Source organism: Arvicanthis niloticus, chromosome 2 (assembly GCF_011762505.2).
Source record: "Arvicanthis niloticus isolate mArvNil1 chromosome 2, mArvNil1.pat.X, whole genome shotgun sequence".
NCBI classification, from domain to species: domain Eukaryota; kingdom Metazoa; phylum Chordata; class Mammalia; order Rodentia; family Muridae; genus Arvicanthis; species Arvicanthis niloticus.
Genome location: NC_047659.1, coordinates 10,359,298 through 10,378,834, shown reverse-complemented (window position 1 = coordinate 10,378,834; position 19,537 = coordinate 10,359,298). Strand labels below are relative to the sequence as shown.

Here is a 19,537-nt window from a genome sequence, read left to right as displayed (position 1 = left end):
CCGAGAGAGATGGAACTGGAGACTCGAGGGTGGAGGGGAGGAGCCTGTTGTGAACGACAAGCCCCACCATCTGGGGCCATGGTAAAGTCCAGCCCAAGCTGCCTCTGAGGGCCATGTCTGAGTCCATGGCTATGCAGAGGCAGGGGTCAGTATCCGTGTGCATGGCTCATATTACCAGTAGAGAACATGGGGATGTCCCTGGTTGGGGCATCAGGGGACCATGTGGGTGTCCAAAGGCTGTGTATGATTGGCCCTGCCCCTCACTGGATGTGGCACTATGTAGAACTGGCCCTCTCTCTCACCTGCAGGCCATGTGCTTCATCCAGGCAGCACAGTGGAGCTGGCCCTTATGGCAAGAGTATGGGTGAGCCAGCCCCATGGGCACAAGTGTGGGAAAGCTGACCATACCACTCATCTGCTGGCACAGAGACGGTGCTCCCTTACCCCCACCCTCACCACCTCTGGCAGTTGGAAAAGCTGCCCACAGGTCATGAGCTCTGTAGAGCTGGCCCTGCCCCTCACCAGCTACAGCACTTGGGAAAGTAGACCCTGCACTTTGCCTGGACAGTACAGCAGAGTTAACTCTGGTGGTGGTAGGGGGGTGCGGGGGGAGGCAGCACCACAGGTGAGCCAGCCCTGAGGCTGAAAGCATAAGAGATTTGGCCCTGCCAATCATTGGTCTGCCATGAGGTGGCCTGGGTGTGGGGATGATGCCCCCCTTACCCGTCAACCCCTGTGCCAGTGGGGAGAGCTGGCCCCTGGGTCCTGAGAGTGGGAGGGCTGGCCCTGCCCACTTGTTGGCTACAGCACTTGGGAGAGTAGGCCCTGCACCTTGCCTGAGCAGCACAGTAGAGCTGACCCTGGTGGTGATGGTTAAGCAGTGAGCCAGCTGAAGTGTGTGAGCAAGCTGGTCCTGCTACTCCGTACTCTGCCATAAGTGGCCTGAGTTGGGGGTGCAGCACTCAGGAGAGTGGACCCCACACCTTGACTGGGCAGCACAGTGGAGCTGGCTCTGGAGGTGTGGGTATAGGTGAGCTGGCCCCAAGGCCATGAGAACAGGAGAGCTGACCTGCCTGATAGCAACATTGGGTGGCCTGGCCAGAACAGTGCTGGGCAGGGGTGGGGGCATACCCTGAGGGTCAGACAAGCAGGAGTCAGCTGGTCTCCAGAAGACAGAACTCCAGATAGCCTTATCACTGAAGGTCTGTCAGTACACGATGCTCAGGCCTGTCACACCTGCCTTTGGCTTCCAAGTATCCCCTGGAGGGAATGAAACCACATTTTCTCCACATCACAAAAAAAAAAATCTCTAGCCTTGTCTGGACAAGGCAAGCAAAGCTTCTGTTCCCTATATCAGAGGGAGTGGTCAGACAATGCCCCGCCCGTCTGTAAGGGGCCCTCTGCCCAGCAGTGCCAACTTTGCCAACTGTGGTATTTGAGGTGACATCACACCTATACTCAGGAGTCCCAGAACCCGGCAGGGGCACATGCTGCTGCAGTCTCTGCGTGGTTACAGGTTCTCTTCTGAGAGCACCTGGGTTCTGGCCTTTATTTTCTGAAACTCTTGTATATGTTTATAATAGCTATTTTCAAGTCTGGGTTTATTGACTCAGGTTGGGGATGGGACAGGAGGGCTTGCTTGCTTGCTTGCTTGCTTGCTTGCTTTCTTTCCCATGTGTCTCATTTTCCTGCTTCTTTGTGTGTCTGTAGCTGTTCACTATGTTTGGCGTGTTGAAGAGAGTGTATCCTCTGTGAGAATGTGTGCGTTGTCATAGCTGGTAGTGAGTACACCTGACTATCTTAGGGTTTATTTTGGTTTTGTCCCTATCTTTATCTTGTGGGCTTAATGTAGGATGTCACCTTTGGGGTGTCAAAAAGCCTTGTTAACAAACGGCTTTTGGTAGGACTTAAACTCCAAATTCCACCTTCCAACAAATGGCTGAAATCTCTTTCTTCCAGCTACAATTTTAACGTATGATCCCTAAGAGTCTCCCCACATGAGACATGTGTGATTTAGGGCAAACTAAGTTTTGGAGGGGAATTTGTGCAGCAATCTTAGGGCTTCCGTGTATGTAACTTTCTTGCCCAGTCCCTCAGTGTTGTTCCTGAGGCTTCTGACAGTTGTTTCAAATGTCCTCTCCAGCGCTACAGCTGTTAGGATCCTCCCAGCCACGCTGGTGCCCATCATAAATGCAGTCACGTGGTGCATCTCCGGCAGGGCCTGCCTCTGTGCTCTTGGTCAGGCCAAGCTCTTGGGAGTAGTCTTCCTCATAGTACCACCTGAACATTAAGAAAAGGAAACTGGGCTGTCTTCTTATGGTTCGTTAGAGCATCAAGCTGTGCATTCCAGAGATCGTTCCCTTTCTTGTTTTATTATAGTTTAGACCTTGACTGCTCACCAGTGTATGGTGCTATTGGAACCTATATAGGTGCAGCCTAATGGGAGGAAGTTAGGTCATTTTTCCATCCAAGTAAGTACTGCCATCTTCTCTTTCTGTGTTTCCAGGCCACCGTGATGTAACCAGGGCTCTTCCACAGTGTTCTCCCCCCCCCCAACCCCTCCACCCCCACTGCCCTGTCCTCTGCAGCCTTGGTGCTGACCTACAGCAACAAGGCGAGCAACTGTGTTCAGTGAGTCTGTAAGCTTGAATGAACCTCTCCTGCTGATAAGTTGATCGTCTCAGCTGTCATGTCATAGCAACAGGAATCTCTGAAACCTGAAAAGACGGACATAGATCAGGTCCACTTTACTGATAAGCAGACTGGAACTTGGCAAAGTGGTGTCCTTGGCCCTGAAGCAGTGGAGCTGAGCCTGAGCCTGCATGGCCATGAGGAGCCCATTGGCCTGGCAGCAGATGCAACTGTTCCCTTTGCAGAACCATTTTGTGTGGTTTATTTGTTGTTGTTGTTTTGTTTTGTTTTTAAGACAAGGTTTCTCTGTATAGCCTGGGCTGTCCTGGGACTCACTCTGTAGACCAGGCTGGCCTCGAACTCTGAGACTGACCTGCCTCTGCCTCCCAAGTGCTGGGGTTAAAGGTGTGTGCCACCATACCTCTCTTTGTTTCCCCAAAATATTTGTCTGGCTACCCTTCCTCCCTCCCTCCCTTCCTCCATCCTTCCCTCACTCCCTTTTTTCCTTCTTCCCTCCCTCCCTTTCTACCTTTCATTCTTTTTCCCTTTCATCCTTTCATTCTTTCTTTCTTTTAAACCGTTTGTTTCTTACTAGCGCATGGCACATTTTTAACACTGAAGACTTGGCAGGCAGAAGAAAGTGTGGCAGTTTTAGGAGCTGAGGCTTCACTGATTGGGGATGAAAAGGCATTGCCCCTCCTCCTGTCCTGGTCAGCTGGGCTTAGGCAGACTCAGAGGAGTGTCCGAGCTTCAGGAAGCTGGTGGAATGCTTGCAGCCTCCATCCACCCAGATCTAATAAAATAGCTGACACAAGCCAGCTGCTCCCTCCCCTCCTGAAGGCCTGTGTCAGTCCTGTGACTCGCTGCCCTGAGTCCAACAGGGAGCTCCATGTTCTCTGGCTCCAGTGAACACAGTCTGAAGACTTGGTCTGCAGGAGTGTTCATGGCAGAGCTTTGTCCAGTGTTGCCGAGGGCATCCAGGCACCACAGAGAACTCTTAGGATACGGTATCTCTTAAACACTGGCCAGACGTGTGTATTCAGCCACCAGAAGGGGCTGCACTTGGTGTGAAGCCGCTCAGATGCACCCAGTTCATTCCTGACTTCTCCATCCACTTGTCCAGGGACAGAGTCAAAGCAGCAAGTTTTCCTGAGGAGGACACCACCCAGATATCAAGCATGTTTGTTATTTAATCAACAAATGCTGATTAAGTATCCTCTGAGTGCCAGAGATTGGTGACCTGTCAACCTCGAGGCAGTTTGCCAAGACTCTCCATTGATTGGCTTTCAGTTTATCTCAGAACAATATTGTTCAGGAATGCTTACCTCTGGAACCCAAGCTCTGTCCTACTGTGTGACAGACCTGCATCCTGTCCCTACAGGGAAACTGAGGTCCACTGGAAGTAAACTCCTACAGTTTTGTTTCCTTACAGTCACAACCTCATAGACATTTTCCAAATCTGATTAAAGTTGTTCCCATACAGTGTAAACTTTTGGATTCTAGTCTGGGACAGGCCCTCCAGGGAAAGGTGTGATGGGTGGTGTTGGGGAGCCGCTACAACCCTCCTACTGGTACCGCTAAAATCCTTGTTATGGAGGACAGTCAGCTCCTTCTAACCTTGTTAACCTTCCTGGGACATCAGAGGCAGATGGGCAGACAAATGAGGGTTTCTAGAAAAAGCCTGATAATGAAGGCATCCCAGGAGTGAGAGTGGTCCCATGGTGGCCAGTGCTGCGCATGAGTGATTGTCACAGAGCCTGCACTGCAGCTTCTAGATGATCTGCTTTTGCCAGAGAAGCCTTGGTTGCTGGGACCAAGGAGCAAGCTCTTGTGGATAATTAATCAATTGGATAGAAAATGACAAGGTTGTCTCTTTAAACATCCAGTATTTTACAGTTTTCATCCCTTCTTGTAAGGCCTTCTGCACAGAGCCAGATGCACAGATGCATGTGCTCTGTGGCCAACCCTACTGATCTAACTGGGTGACTCAGTCATGTTCAGCAGACTAGTGTTGGTGTGACTCTTCGGGGAGGCCTCTGTCCAGGAGCCCCATAAACCCAGGCAGCTGTGTTTGGTGTTGCTATGCTCACTCTCCCTAGTTAACAATGTCTTCTCTTCCCAACCCCCCAGCCAGCTTCTCATTTCTCACCACCTGAGGCACCAGCCTCCTGGTAGTGCTTTCTGAGTGCCTCTATCTTAGTCTGAAAGACTGTCCTGTGAGAGCTCCAGGGTACAGTGCCTAGAGCATCTCTGTTCTTACGTGAAGGCTGCATTCTGTGTCATGCTCATGTGGGCCTGGCCTGCTGGAAGGCCTTCCACATGGATGAGCCCACTGCATCCTTAGAACAAGCTCTTTCAGGAAAGGGTCTCTCCATTATCTCCCATAGTCCCTGCTGAGGAGGCTTAGCTCAGTGAGGTTTGGGGGGTGAAATCATATAGTCAGTAGTGACCAAGCCAGAGTTTAGATCTGGGCCCCTGGAGACCCAAAGTCTACATTCCAGACAGATGTTTCCATCAAGGTAATGTGGGGCAACCTAAGGCTGCTCCTGACTCCCTAATTTGTCTTTCTGTAGAATAGCTGTTTGTTTTTCTTGTTGCTCTTGTTTGAGACAGGGCCCTGTGTAGCTCAGGTTGCTTTGGAACTTGCTGTGTAGCCAGGTTGGTCTAGAATTTATGCTTTCTGCTTCATCCCTCTGAGTGCTGGAATTATAGGAGTGTGCCACCATACCCAAGTAGAGTAATACTTGTAATGCCCAGAGTTCGTGCCAAGGTTGAAATGTGTGGCTGACACACACAGTGGCTCGACTGATGTTAGATCCTTTGTGCTTATGACTTTAGTGAGCTTAAGATTAGTGTTCCTCAAATGGTTCAGACTTCACTGAGCCATGAACACAGTTTGATGGGCCTACCACAGACACTGTGACTCAGTAGATCTGGAATGTGACCCAAAATTCACATTTAGTTTCGGCAAATTCACAGGAGCACCCATGAGCTAGGGCTGGCCAGGCAGTGCCCTTGCCCTGCTGCTGAACGTTGTTTCCGATGCAGAACTGGTCCAGCACCAAACAGGAAGGGCACTGCTTGGTTTCTCCCAATAGTTCCTAGGAGCTGGCTTTTCATCTTCTGATGTCATTGACTCTAAGATGAAACCTAGCATGTAAGACATATGGTAATAACTGGCCTATGAACCAGAATTCATGTGACTGATTTTGTCATTTGTTCCTGATTTCCAGTGATCTTCCTGGTACACACTAGGAAAGAAAAGGAGCTGGAAAAAGTGACTGTGCATAGGAATCACTTTTGCCAATTAACCAAATAATACCTTCTGAAGCACAGCTCAGCTGGTGCATGTCAGCTTCAGAGGGAGCATTTGGTCATGACGGTAAGCATGTGTACTTCCTTTCCCAGCACCTGCACTGGGAGGGACAGATGGGCCACCTAGTTCCCTCTGTAAGGGCCCAGTGTCCCGCCCAAAGCATAACATACATTGATGGGCAAAGGAATACAGGGCTTGGTGGAACAGTGTTGGGCACTAGAGTCATAGGGAGCCAGGTTTGAACCCTGGGTTCATTCTTGCCAACTGAATGGCCAACTGAATGGCCCTGAGCAAGTAGCTTAACGCATGGGTCTCCATTTCTCTCTCTCCAAACCAAGGGGTGGAAATGGCACCTGTGTTGTTCGGGGCTGGCGTGTGACCAACATGACAGAAGATGGGTAGCTGAAGTGCCTGTGCAGTGGCTTTTCTCTCTTTCTTGTCCTGATAGCCAGTATTGTGTCCTGCCAGGCAGGCTAGCATGCTGTATAGAGTGTAACTTCTTGGACCCAAGCTCTACCATTGACAGGCTGCCCACCCTTCTTCCTGTCACCTCTTCATCTTTCCATGTCCTCTGTAAGGTGGGACGAGGGGCACCAGCTTACAAGCCTGGCCACTGGGGACTTGTGCTTGCCAGGTGCTTCACTGTGGCTGGGCTTCGGTGACATTGACTCCACCCCCTCCATAGATCTACAGAGAAGGCAGGAAGGAGCCCATGGGGAGAAAGCTTCAGGGAGAGGGCAGAAGAGGGTCCTGAGTACCCCAGGAAAGCCTCCTTTCTCCCTGCCTTACCCTTAGCCCCTTCCTTGCAGAAAGAAGAGCAGCGTAACTGGGTGTGGCCCTGGGGGCAATGATTCCCCAGAATCTGCTGCCTTCCTCCACAAAGCCCTGGCAAGAGCAGGGTGTCCGCACACTCACGGGAGCTCAGATGCCTGCTGAGGCGGCACCCCTGCAGGTGTTCCCCCCTGTTTTGCTACCTGCCAGGCTGGAAGTATCCCAGCATGATAGACCATTTAGGGGCAGGCTCCACAGTGCCCTTTCCTTTCTCCTCTGCCAGCTTGGCCCTGAGCTGCCTGCTCTGGCACAGAGTTTCGGATAAGATTCCAACACCTTGAAATCCGCCCTTTGAGACCCTCGCCACCCCCTTTTACACAGAACCCAGACCTTCCCCCGTTTCTGTGTGTGCAGAAGCATTTGGTAAACAGAATGCTTGAGCTGTGACTTGCTGGAAGGGGTGAATCCCAGCTGACGCCCAGAGGCTCCAGCCTATTTTGGGCCTGGTTTCTCCCTGGCTGAGGTCTGTGGTCAGAGCACTCATCATCCCCACCACCCCCATACTCCAGTACCCACTACAGACTTTAAGGACTGACAAAGCTGGTTTCAGGTTCCTTTCCTATCTGAGTGTTGGCCTAGCCAGGCCTCCTTGCCTCCACCCCTACCCCACCCATGTCTTAGGCCTAGGATCCACTTAGTGTTCTTGTCCTGTGCCCCTGTGAATACTGTGATTCAGCACACACAGAGAAACTTCACTCAAGAAAGAAAGCATTCACACTGCCGTGTAGCTTATTCAGTTCTGCCAGGCGTCTGAAGCAACAGTTTCCTGCTAGCCAGCTGCCCCTCAGGGATGGTGGCTACACCCCGCCTCTGCCCCCACCTCCATACATGCATACATGGGGGTCTCTCTCTCTCTCTCTCTCTCTCTCTCTCTCTCTCTCTCTCTCAAGTTCCATGTTCTCTTTTGGTTGCTGGATTAAATGCAACTTAAATCTGTGTTCAGAACACCTCATTAATAATAAGTATCAACTAAATCTTGGAATTAAAACAGTCCGGGCAGTGGTGGCGCATGCCTTTAATCCCAGCACTTGGGAGGCAGAGGCAGGCGGATTTCTGAGTTCAAGGCTAGCCTGGTCTACAGAGTGAGTTCCAGGACAGCCAGGGCTACACAGAGAAACCCTGTCTCGAAAAACCAAAAAAAAAAAAAAAAAACAAAAAAAAGACTATCTGTTCAGCAGAACGTATGTTGATGTATGGAGTGGGGCCAGCTCGAGGACATGACGCCGCAGGGTTTTGGATCCTCATCCTTCCTAAGACTCTTCTTGTTCTTCTTTTCATGCTCTAATAAAACACCTGGCAAATGCAGACTGAGGAAGGAGGAGTTTATTTTGGCTCACAGATTGAGAGATTATAGTCTTTGATGGCTATTCTTGGTTGTCAACCTGATTGCAACTTGAAACATGGAATTAACTAAAATCTGAAGGTGGAAAGCATACCTGTGAGGGAGTTTTGTTGAATTTGAAGTAGGAATATCTACTTGTATTCTGGAGAGGAAGACATGCCTGTAGTCTGGAATTTTGAGCTGGGTAAAGACATATCAGAAGGACAGAGCTCTAATCTCTGCCACACCACTGCACTGCTGGAACCCTGTACACAAGGATGTGGGACTAGGAAGCGTTTGCTGTCTGCCTGCTGGCCTTCACCTTGCAAGAAAGTCCATTCCTTCACTGGCATAGAACCTACCTCTTCTGGATTCCTGTGCAACGGAAGACTAATAGAGACACACAGCCATGTGGACTGAGCAAGCCAAGCAGGCAGCGCCTTCTATGGCCTCTGCATCAACTCCTGCCTCCTGCGTCAGTTCGCTCCCTGTTTGAGTTCCTGTCCTGACTTTTTTGACAATGAACTGTGATCTGGAAGCTGAGCCCGATAAACCCTGCCTCCCCAAGAAGCTCTGGCCATGGTGTTTCATCACAGTAGACACCGGAGCTGAGACGGCACCTCGTGGTGGGAGGGCATGTGGTAGTGGACTGTTAGGTGGCTCAGTCTGGTGCTCAGGTCTTCCTGCTTTCTCCTTTCTGCTGAGACCGGACAGCAGCCAGTGCAGTGATGCTATCCACAGTCACCATGCTCATCCTTTCTCAGTTTTCTCTCTGAAAACTCCCTCCCTCAGACACTCCAAGAGCTGCCACTCCTAGATTCCATCCCAGTTAAGTTGACAATTAGAGTGAACTGTCACTTTTCCTAAGCTTGCCTGTGAGTTACAGTAACAGCCACGCAACCATGCAGTTGATGGTAGCCTGCGCCAGGTGGAAGGGGAAGCTCTGTCCTTTCCTGGTGTGAGTGTGCTTATTCTAATCCCCACTTTGAAGAAAATGAGCCTGGGAACCTCGGAAGTCTACTGAGGTCATAGGTGTCATCTAGCTACCAGAACCAACTCAGACCCTCACTACTTTATCCTTGTAATACACCCTCCCTCTTAAAACCTGTGCTGCTTGTGTTAATGAAGAAACTAGCCAGAGCTTCTGAACAGCTGAGACTATATGCTTGTCACAACAAAGCCATAGTATTCTGTCCTGCATAGACCCCCAGCTGACCAGAAGGAGTTACTCTGGCTCAGTTCAAGTCCATCAAAAGCTTGAAGCATCTGGTCACATGACATCCATACTCCTGAAACAGAGTTCAGGATGCATGCTCAGTTCACTCTCTTTCTTATACACCCCAGGATCCCAGCTAAAGAATTGTGACACCTACAGTAGGGAATTCTCCCATCTCATTTAATGTAACCTCCCCACCCCAACATGCCCAGAATCGTGTCTCCCAGGTGGTCTAGATTCTGTCAAGGTGACTCTTATAATGGACCATCACAGAGAGCTTCTGAGAAGCAGGGCATTGTGTATCCATGTCCTTTCTCTAGTCCTCCTTCATGATGGGAAGGATGAAGAGGCAGGCAGCTGGTACCTTGGGTCTTACTGAGCATAGACACTATTCTGTTTCTGCTGTAGATATTTTTGGAAGCCTGTAAGAAAGTGGACTTGGATGGACATGGGCAGCTGGGAAGAGGTGGGCTCCATATGCACTGTCTAATTCTTTGTGGTCTTGCCAGGAGACCAAGATCCACCCCAGAAGGTACTATAGCTCTGTATGAGGGGTACAGAGACGGCAGAGGGGCAGGAGCTGAGGGATCCCACCCCAGGCCAGAGAAAGGATTGGAACCTGCCCCATGAGTGGAAAGGCAAGGACACTGGGCTAGCCTTTGGTGATAGAGGAGCCAGGACAAACTCCAGTGCAGCCTTAGGAGACCTGGATCACTTCCTGTGTGGATCCCTGATGGGGCAAGGCCACCTGCAACAAGAGCATGAGTCTGAAGGGACTGGGAAGGTCCAAAAACCCAGGGCAGGAGACTTGGTGAAGGACAGAGGCTTTTTTTTTTTTTCTCAGCTCCAACCCCATCCCAGCCCCCTTGGTTACTAGGCTATAAATAGATGGCAGGTGGGAGGAGGGGACAAAAGGTGAAGGGAGATGAACTTTGGGTTGAATTTGGGTCAAGTTTTCAAATAAACAGAATCAAGCCTTACATTTTGAAGTTTTGCCATAAGACTCTTAAGATACCAGAAAGTGACTGCAAAGTTACAGAATGCAGCCTACATTTCATTTAGGGATCTGCTGCCTAGAACTGAAGAGAGGACACTGACTACACAGCACAGCTGAGGTGTGTGCTTAGAAAGAACCAGTTATTTCCTGTCCACACTCCCAGTGGATATAAACTAAACTTGTGATGACCTAGATCATTCTCCCTGACTCCCAGGTTGGGAATACCTGGTCTGGCCTCCTGAACGTCTCACAGCTGTCTAGAGGCCTGCAGTTGTCCAAGAGAGCTTCTGCCAGCTAGGTGCCAAAAAAGAACTTCTACCCAACAGTAATACCCAAATGAATTAGAGAGCCCCATCCCCACCCCCAGCCTTGCCAGCAGGGAGGTCCTGAGCAGTGTAGATGCCTTGCTGTAGGAAGGATGGCAGTGTAGGAAACCCTGGCTGGAAGCCTGAGTGTCTGGGCAGTTCTCAGCCACCCTCTTTCTGGCCCACTGCTGGGACCCTTCTCAGACCTCCTCCTCCTCACTCCTTTCTGGCTCACTGCAAGTGTTATGGTAGGAAGTACTCCAGCCTTCCCAGCCTCACTGCCTGCTTGGGGAGCAGTGATAAAACAGTCCCCAGGAGATAGGAAGTGACCATCAGATGCAAGCAAGAGAGTGTGGGGAATGCTGAGCTTGCTTGGTCCCCAAGAGACTTCATATGTGTGAGTGTTCCCCTTCACCGTCTCCTGAGTTGTCTAGAGAAGCTGTTTGTCCAAGTGAGGGATCTTTTATTGTAGGAAAGTCTGTCTTGCCCTTCCCTGCACCTGGCAGACAAGGTATATCATGAACTGTTGGTTCCTGTGTTCTTACACGGCATTCCATCCTCTGGTCATCCTCCATGGGGGAAGAAGTGGTAACTTTTGAAGTAGAAACCAGTAGACTCCAAAGTTGAGGACAACCTCAGTGGTTGGCTATGGGAATCGATAGCCATAGCAATAGCATATAGTCAGGGCATCTGTACGTTACCCAGGTTGGTCTTGAGTTCCTAGGCCCCAGTACTTCAGCTTCCTGTGTCTGGGATATAGGCACAAGCTCTTATGCCTGATTGCTAGGACATTTTTGCTTCAGTTTTAGGATGTGTACAAATTTTCAACTAGCCCAAAGCCAAGGGAGAGAGAGGCTGCCTGTCCTTCGTTATAGAGCTCTGGGGACATAACATTACAGATGTCACTTGTATGGCCTCGGTGACATGGAATGTGTGTGAATGAGGAAGAAGCCAATCCTGTGAGGCACAGCAGTGTGGAGAGTGCAGGCAGCCAGCTGTCAGCTTTCTTGTTGCTCACCACCAGAGTTGTTGGCTCCTGATTTCTGTGGTGCTGTCTCTGGTCTTGTGGGTCACCCAGGGTTCAGACAGACCCTTTCTCCCGAGTTGGCAGCTTCCAGATGATGTCCATCAGTTGCAGAAAAGGATTCTACCCTGTGTGTCTTCTGTCATTGAAGAAACATTTCCTGAGACCTTTTAGCAAACTCTGTCTGGGCTGGGTGCTGAGGAGATGCTGTGATCAGCGGAGGGCTGGACTCTGTTGTGCTTGATGCCCAGTTAGGGCAGGTGTTGAATAAGCAGTGGAGAGAGTAAAGGGATTGAATAGATGTGGCCTTCAGTCCCCTCTGCCACCATCAGACCTTTGACCTTAAGCAAGTTGTTTCATTTCTGGACCCCAGATCTTTCCACGAACAGGGGCCTCCTAAAGGAATCATGGGATAATGATATCAGCTCACACATGGCTCCCAGAGGTCAATAGTCACTAGTGCATTAAGAACAGATTTCTTAATCATACAGTGGTTGAGTATCACAAAGGAGAGGGAAGATGCCAGGAGCTTCCAATGATCATGCTAACCCAGTGTCAAGGTATGAGAGTTCTGCAGGGCTGCTCAGGGCCTTGACCTGAAGAGCGAGGAGGCCTGGCTCAGGTAGAGGGACCACTGACATAGAGAGTGTGCTTCTTTCATGAATAGAAACTCTCTGTGGTGTAACACACTAGTGTTAGTACTAGTCTCTAGTACATTCTTGAATGTTAGACCAAGTAGAAGGTGCCCTTTACCAACAAGCAAGCCCAGCTGTCTCAGTTTGGGTTTTACTGCTCTGAACAGACACCATGACCAAGGCAACTCTTATAAGGATAACATTCAATCGGGGCTGGCTTATAGGTTCAGTCAATTACCATCAAGGCGGGAACATGGAAGCATCCAGGCAGGCATGGTACAGGAGGAGCTGAGAGTTCTACATCTTCATCGGAAGGCTGCTAGCAGAATACTGGCTTCCAGGCAGCTAGGATGAAGGTCTTAAAAAACACACCCACAGTGGCACACCTACTCCAACAGGGCCACATCTTCTAAATAGTGTCAGTCCCTGGGCAAAGAATATACAAACCATCACACAAGCCATGAATCAAAGTAAGGATGTGTACCTGGTTGCATTGTCTGTGGGGGTAAAGTTGAAGCAAGAAGCCAGAACCAAATCCTGTACAGCTCTGTATATGATTAAGAATGCCATCAGTGGGGGGTGGAAAGATGGCTCAGCAGTTAAGAGCACTGATTGCTCTTCCAGAGGTCCTGAGTTCAATTCCCAGCAACCACATGGTGGCTCACAACCATCTATAATGGGATCCAGTGCCCTCTTCTGGTGTGTCTGAAGACAGCTACAGTGTACTCATACATAAAATAAGTAAATGTATCTAAAACAAAAATCGGCCATCAAGCCACCACTAGTAACCACAGTGCTAGTGAAGAAGACACAGATCCCCCAGGGAATGGTCCACAGATGAGCCACGGAGTAGCCATTCTCTGATAGTAGATGCACCTGGAAAGACAGTCCTTTGTGCCAGCTCTAGAGCTATAGTGTCCCATAGCAGTTAGTCAGCTAAGAACAGAGAAGCTGGGTCTGCGTCTCCACACTTTACTCATTGTGTGACCTGCCGCACACCAGCAGGTCCACATGTGTGACTCACCTTCCTCAGAGGGCCACATGAGAACTAGTGGCCCTCACGGTTGCAGGCTGTGCTCAGTATAGAAGCTAGCAGGAGCTCTGCCACTGTAGGTCCCCTCGGGAGCCCATTGCTCATGTTGTCAGTGAGCATTGCTGGAAAGCCGTTACAGCAACTACAAGCTTGATGCGATCTCGAGTCAATGTTTTCATCTTTGGCTTGGTCCTGGGCTTGTGTGAGATCCCCCCCAGTTGTTGATTTGTAGGCTCCCAGGTCCCTCTGTCCTTCCTATAATTTCCTACGAAATCTCACCCTGCATCTCAGCACTGTGTTCCCACAAAGATGGGAGACGATCTTTCCCTGAAGACTGAGGCCAGACCTCAGGGCCAGCAGTATGTTGTCTGGGCTTGCCCTGCCTCTCAGGAAAGTTTGGCCAGGAGGTGGGTCACACTGTCCTCTGATGACATGAAGCAGACTGAGCAGGCAAGAATTAACAAGTCAGTCCTTGCTCCTGTGCTCAGGCAGCTGTTGACATAGCCTATGGCCTTAAGAGGTGGCCAAGCTGCCATTTCTAGGCTGTTGTTTTCAGGGCCAGGGCCAAGCCTACACTCTGGTGCCTTGTTACCTAGGCCCCTTCTCAGGCAAGAACCCTACTAGCAGTTGTACAAACACCCCTGAGCCCAACCTCTACACAAGCAACTGTGCTGCATGACCTGCAGGTACTGAGAGCAACAGGGCCAGCAGGCAAGCCAGGAGAGAGTGTAATGGCTAGTGGCCTGACTCAGTGTCAGGGCATCTTTTGTGGACTACGTGTGACTGGTAGATGGGCTAAGATGTGTGGATTAGCAGAGAACAGGCAACGGAGAAGGAAAGACGGCCCTGCCTCTTTCCACAGGGACCTGGAAAGCGGAGACCCAAATGCTAGCACCGAGCAGGCCCTGCTCACCATTTCCATTTGCAGGCTTGGCACCAGGTTTGCTGCGCTAAGCCTTGAGCTCTCTGGCCTACTCCCAGGCAGAGCAGCTTGTGAGTTGGGTCAGTAAGAGCACAGTGTATTCAAGACCACATTCATAGCCATCCTCGTGATTTCTGGTAACTTTCTCCTGAAGTCTGTGCTACTGCTATCTGTTCAGGAACTGATGAACTATTGGGTTTTAAAGTGCATATTAAAATAGACAGGAGTCCACATTTCCCTTCCACCTTCCTGGGATGCACGCACACATTGAAGGTTTGGCCCCATTTTGGCATAGTGACTCCACACACTGGTCACCACAGTTATTATTACTGTCATTACTGTCATGGCACAGAGTCCACAGGAGCAGAGGAAGGCTTTCTCTACCTCTCCCTTCCTTCTCACCGAGGCCAGCCCTGTTCTTTCTCTTTTCTTCCTGCTTCAAGAGTTGGCTTTGGAGCATCTTGAAGGCAGGGAGGCAGGTGAGTCCCTGACGGACAGGTGCTCAGCAGCGATTATCTGTCTCCAGGCTCTGGTCCTGTCTAGACCCTATAATCCAGGTCCACTTCCTGGGCCTTCCCTATGCTGCTATGCCCACCCAGGCTGGTACCCTCTCACATCCCCAGGGACCACAAAGAGCATTTATATAGCCACGTGTAGGACTGCTCAAATCCCGAGACTGAGTAGTCCTTAGAGATACAATGACACGTGGCCTCACTATACTCTATTTTCTGGAATGATCATAATTTTCCCATTTCATCAAAAAACGTTCTTTAAAAATATGTGATCTAGACATTGAAATAGACAAGCAGGAGTAGTGTGGTGTGAGGGGCAGAGGCAGGCAGTGGCATGGGAGAGTAGGGTACAGACAGTAGGGGCCAGAGCCCAGACCATGTGTGAGGAAGGCAGGCACCTATGAAGACAACAGCTGGGATGGGTGGACACAGGTACAGGGACAAGCAGCTCTGTCAAGGCGGTAAGGAGGCAGAAAGGCAGCTTGTGCTGTGGACTATGGGCCCCACTGAGGAGAGCCAGGTTCTACACTAGCTGTTTCTTCCTGCTGCCCTGGCACTCTGTGTAGCAGCTGGATGATGCCCCCTGTGATGGACACACAATGGGGCTTTCCTGACTGGTACCAGCACAGAAGTGCCCAGGTTTAAAGGTGACAGTTGGATTGGGATTCGGGTGACAAACCTGCCATAATTCCTAAGCTCTACTGGAAAAATGAGGAAATGATGACAAGCCTGAGATTCCATCCAGACTAAAATCACTAACTTAGCTGGAGAAATGTTTTCAACTTTACAGTATTGTCCAGCCAATAGCCATGCAAAACTGCCTCCCTCCCTTGCTGTCGTGCCTCTTTGCTCAACAGCCCTTAAGGGTTTCCAGCTCTTGCTTGCCTTGTGCCATCCAGCACCCTGCCTGCTGCCTAGAGAGCCGTGCGTGACCACAGGCCAGGGCCCCAGAGTTTCATGGGCCGGTGAGAGAAACTTTATCAAGAAACTTTGGGGACTTTCAAGAGGCTACCAGGTTTTTTGGTTTTTTATTTTTTGTTATTGTTTTGGTTTGATTTTTGGTTTTGTTGTTGTTTGTTGGTTGATTGGTTGTCTGTCTGTTTGTTTTGTTTTTTTTTGTTGTTGTTGTTTTTTGCTTTTGCCAACTCTCAGCATCATTTCCTGGAGAAAGGGATACCAGAATGTAAACAGGACATAATATGAAAATTATGTTCCCTTAGCCCCCAAGCCGCTGTGAGGATAATTGACAGCCATTTATTACCACATTTTAAAGTTGTTTTCTTAATGTATTTCAAAAATGTTTGTTTTACTTTCTTTGTTAAGAGAGGACAGGAGCGCCGACAGAAGCACATGGTGTCAGGACAGATTTTCGGTATCAGGTCTCTTTCCAAACCTCCCAAGGCTTTGGGGATTGAGTTTAGGTAGCTAGGCTTATATAGCAAGCTCTTTACCCTCTGAGCCATCTTGGCAGCCCTAAAAATATTTTAAATATAGAAAAATCCAACATAAATTTTCTCCATGTTTACCTTGGAGTGAAACCTGTTCATCCAAATTTGCCGTTTGATGCCCAGTCACAGCCCACTCGATGCCTGGGTTGTCTCAGTTGTCTGTAAAGGCCAGCCTAGAGTCACCCTCAGCCTGGAGTCACCCTCAGTGTCTGCAGCCCACAGCCTGGGGCACACAGGTTAGGGAGAGTTAGGGGTCAGGCTAATGGGCTGGGGTGTTTGTGGGTGTGAGCAGAAGAGCAGATCCCCACTGATATGGAATGGGGTGCCTCCAAGAGGGAGTAGACAGACTGTCAGCTGTCCTGACTGAGCAGCCTGGGCACATGGGTTCCAAGCTCTGGGTGTAGGGTCAAAGAGTTGGCGACCATCTCCTGTCCAGCACGTCCATCACCGAGGGCTCATGGACTGCAGAGATGGACCCACAGGCCTCAGAGCAGGGCTCAGGAGAACCACTGAACTGTTCAGGTGATGGGGCTAAAACACTTGGGAGGGGAGCATGTTGGAAAGAGACAGGATGGACAGAGGGCACTACACAGTGTTCTGGAGGGTAGGGTGGGGCCCATCTACACACCCATGAGCCACAGGCGCTTTAGGAACGTGATAGCCAGCCAGGTCAGTAACAGATCAGAAGGCGTGGCAGTCCCTATTATTCTGGGAGTCTCATATTCTGGGAGAAAACCACTGTTGTTCACAGCCTTTAGACTCTTTGTTAACATGGTGCATGTGAGTGTGTGTGTGTGTGTGTGTGTGTGTGTGTGTGTAAGCATGAGTGTGCATGAGTACTATCCATGTGTGTGTATGAGTGTGCGTGAGTGTATATGGGAGAGAGGGGGGGGGGGGAGATGTCAGCCTGATGAGAATTATTCTTATGCCTGGTCAGTAAATATCAGTGACTACAAACAGGTTCATCTTAAAGATGAATTCAGTTTGTAAATTCACACACAGCTGTGTACCAGTGTTGTAGAAATTTTAAAGTACTTAAAATTCCACCCACCCACCCCCACCCCCAGAATCTGGTGTTCCTACATTCTGTCATATGCTTTAATTTTCTTAGCTGTTTTCTTGCTGTTTGACATCAAAACATCTCTAGTTTCTATTTTTTTGTTGTTGGTGGTAAATTCTCATACACTAAATTACTTTGTGTCTAAGATGCTTTCTTCTCCTCTCCCCTGCCCCCATCTCTTTTCAGAATTACTTCCTCAGAATAAATTCCAAGGGGTGGGATTACTTAGTCAAAAGATACTGTTTCTTTCTGGCTTTGGAATCCCTAGAACTTTCCCCAAAGCCCTCCCCTCTCATGCTGCTGGATCTGTGTCCCAGTTTCTCCACAGCTGCCTTAGCTCTCCAGCTTGGGCTGGTTTTCAATTAATGATGTAATGGCTTTTACATGGCGGGTTATAGTTTTCCATTTGCATCTCTCTTTCTCTCACTCTGCTCAGAGTTGCTGTATCTCCCACCCTGTCCCACCCCCAGCCACATACCATGGTGCCCTTGATACCCCTATCATGGAGCCCTTAATAGCGATGGACATTCTTCCTTGTTTGGGTGGAAGCTACAACACACATTTAAAAAGAAAGACAGTTGAAAGATGTTTAAACTATAAATAGATTTGGAGACATCTCTTATTTGGTCAAGGTGGTTCCAGTGTGGATGCAGACTCCAGGGAAGTGTTTACATCTCAATTGAATTCTAGAGCACATCAAAGTTAACAGGATGTATGATGCAAGACAGAGATAGAAAACCACACCAAAACCAGCTCTTTTCTTCCTAGGCACTCCCTAATTATCAAGATGGAGCCCCTCCACACTGGGGCCCCTGATAGACAAAGTCTCTTGCTTATTAGTCCTCCCAGGGAGCTGGCTCTGGTCTCACCCTGGTCATGTCCAGGGCTCTCCATTCCCAAGTCCTGGGACAGGAGCCTTACTTCTTTCATGCCACCTCTGTCCCCTTGTGACTAGAAGTTGGTCTCTCCCTGTCAAAAGAGCTTTTGATCTTCAGGTAGCCTCAGCCCAGCAAGATCCCACGTGAATGGGCAGCACAGGAGCACCCCTACTGAGCTTCCCAGGGTGCACACCTACGTGATTCTTGTCCTGATGATCTTAGGTGACATTGCAAGCTCTCTTACTTTGATACCTGTTTCTCTTAATGTGATTATCATGGCAAATCCACAATGTCATAGAGAAAAACTAAGGCAGTAGTAGCTTGAGTCAACAATTCAACCCTAGTATATCCCCCAAAGAATCAAAAACACAGGTATTTGAACAAAAACACAAATAATTTGCTCATGGCATTCATAGTATATGAAGCATGGAAACACCCAGCTGTTTGGACGAACTAAATGCCACTAATGGTGAGTTTTATGAAGTGTGTGTGTGTGTGTGTGTGTGTGTGTGTGTGTGTGTTGCCTCTATTAAGAATACAATAATTGGGGGCTGGATAAGACAGCTCAAAGGTTATGAATACTTCCTGTTCTTGCAGAGGACCAGGGTTTGATTCCCAGGACCCACATAGTGACTCGCCATCCTCTGTAACTAGTTTCAGGAAATCCAACTTTCCTTCTGACCTCCATGGGCAGTAGGCACACATCTGATGCACAGACATACATGAGAGCAAAACACTCATACACATATAGTAATCTAAAAACGTTTTTAAAGAATACAGTTATGCAGGGTGCTATGTTGCTAAAAGCCATGGAGGAATCTACACATGATGGAAGCAGAAATAGTAACACAAATTGAATTCAGAATCCACCTTCTGCTCCAGATGCTTCAGTTTGTGCCTGTAACTCTGATTGTTCTGGAGAGGACCACCGTGACCTTCAGAACACCTGCTTCATGCCCAGCACTAACTACATAAAGTGCTTTGTCTGTATGGTCTCCTGGTAGCCTCCCAACAGACTTTGCTCTCACTATTTCACAGACCACAAAGTTGACCTGAGAGCCGGGACGACACTCACCCACTAAGCCCTGTGATACCCCGCATCTGGCACCCAGGCTTCCTCCAAGACACCCTGTTGGGAGTGTCTTCCATAAATGGGCAGTAAGTTTTCTAAATTCATTTGCCTGCTTTTAAAGGCTGCAGAGACCTCCTCCATCCTCTTGATGTCTGCTTCCAGGGTGAGGTGACCATAAGTAAACAGGCTCTCCAGCTTTCTGATTCAGCCAGGAGGGCAGCATAGAGTGATAGTATTCTTGCTGCTCTCAGGCAGACTCTGATGTATGCCAGGCTGGTCTCACTGTCATTGTGGAGCCAAAGGGTGACCTTGAACTTTTGATCTCTTATCTTCTAG

General features: G+C 49.4%; 1 protein-coding gene across 13 annotated transcripts in view; it reads left to right on the top strand.

Annotated features, from left to right (window-relative positions):
- Positions 1 to 19,537, top strand: part of Ralgps1 (Ral GEF with PH domain and SH3 binding motif 1) — a 252,182-nt gene that overhangs the window by 174,594 nt on the left and 58,051 nt on the right. The gene's annotated exons all lie outside the window — the stretch shown is intronic.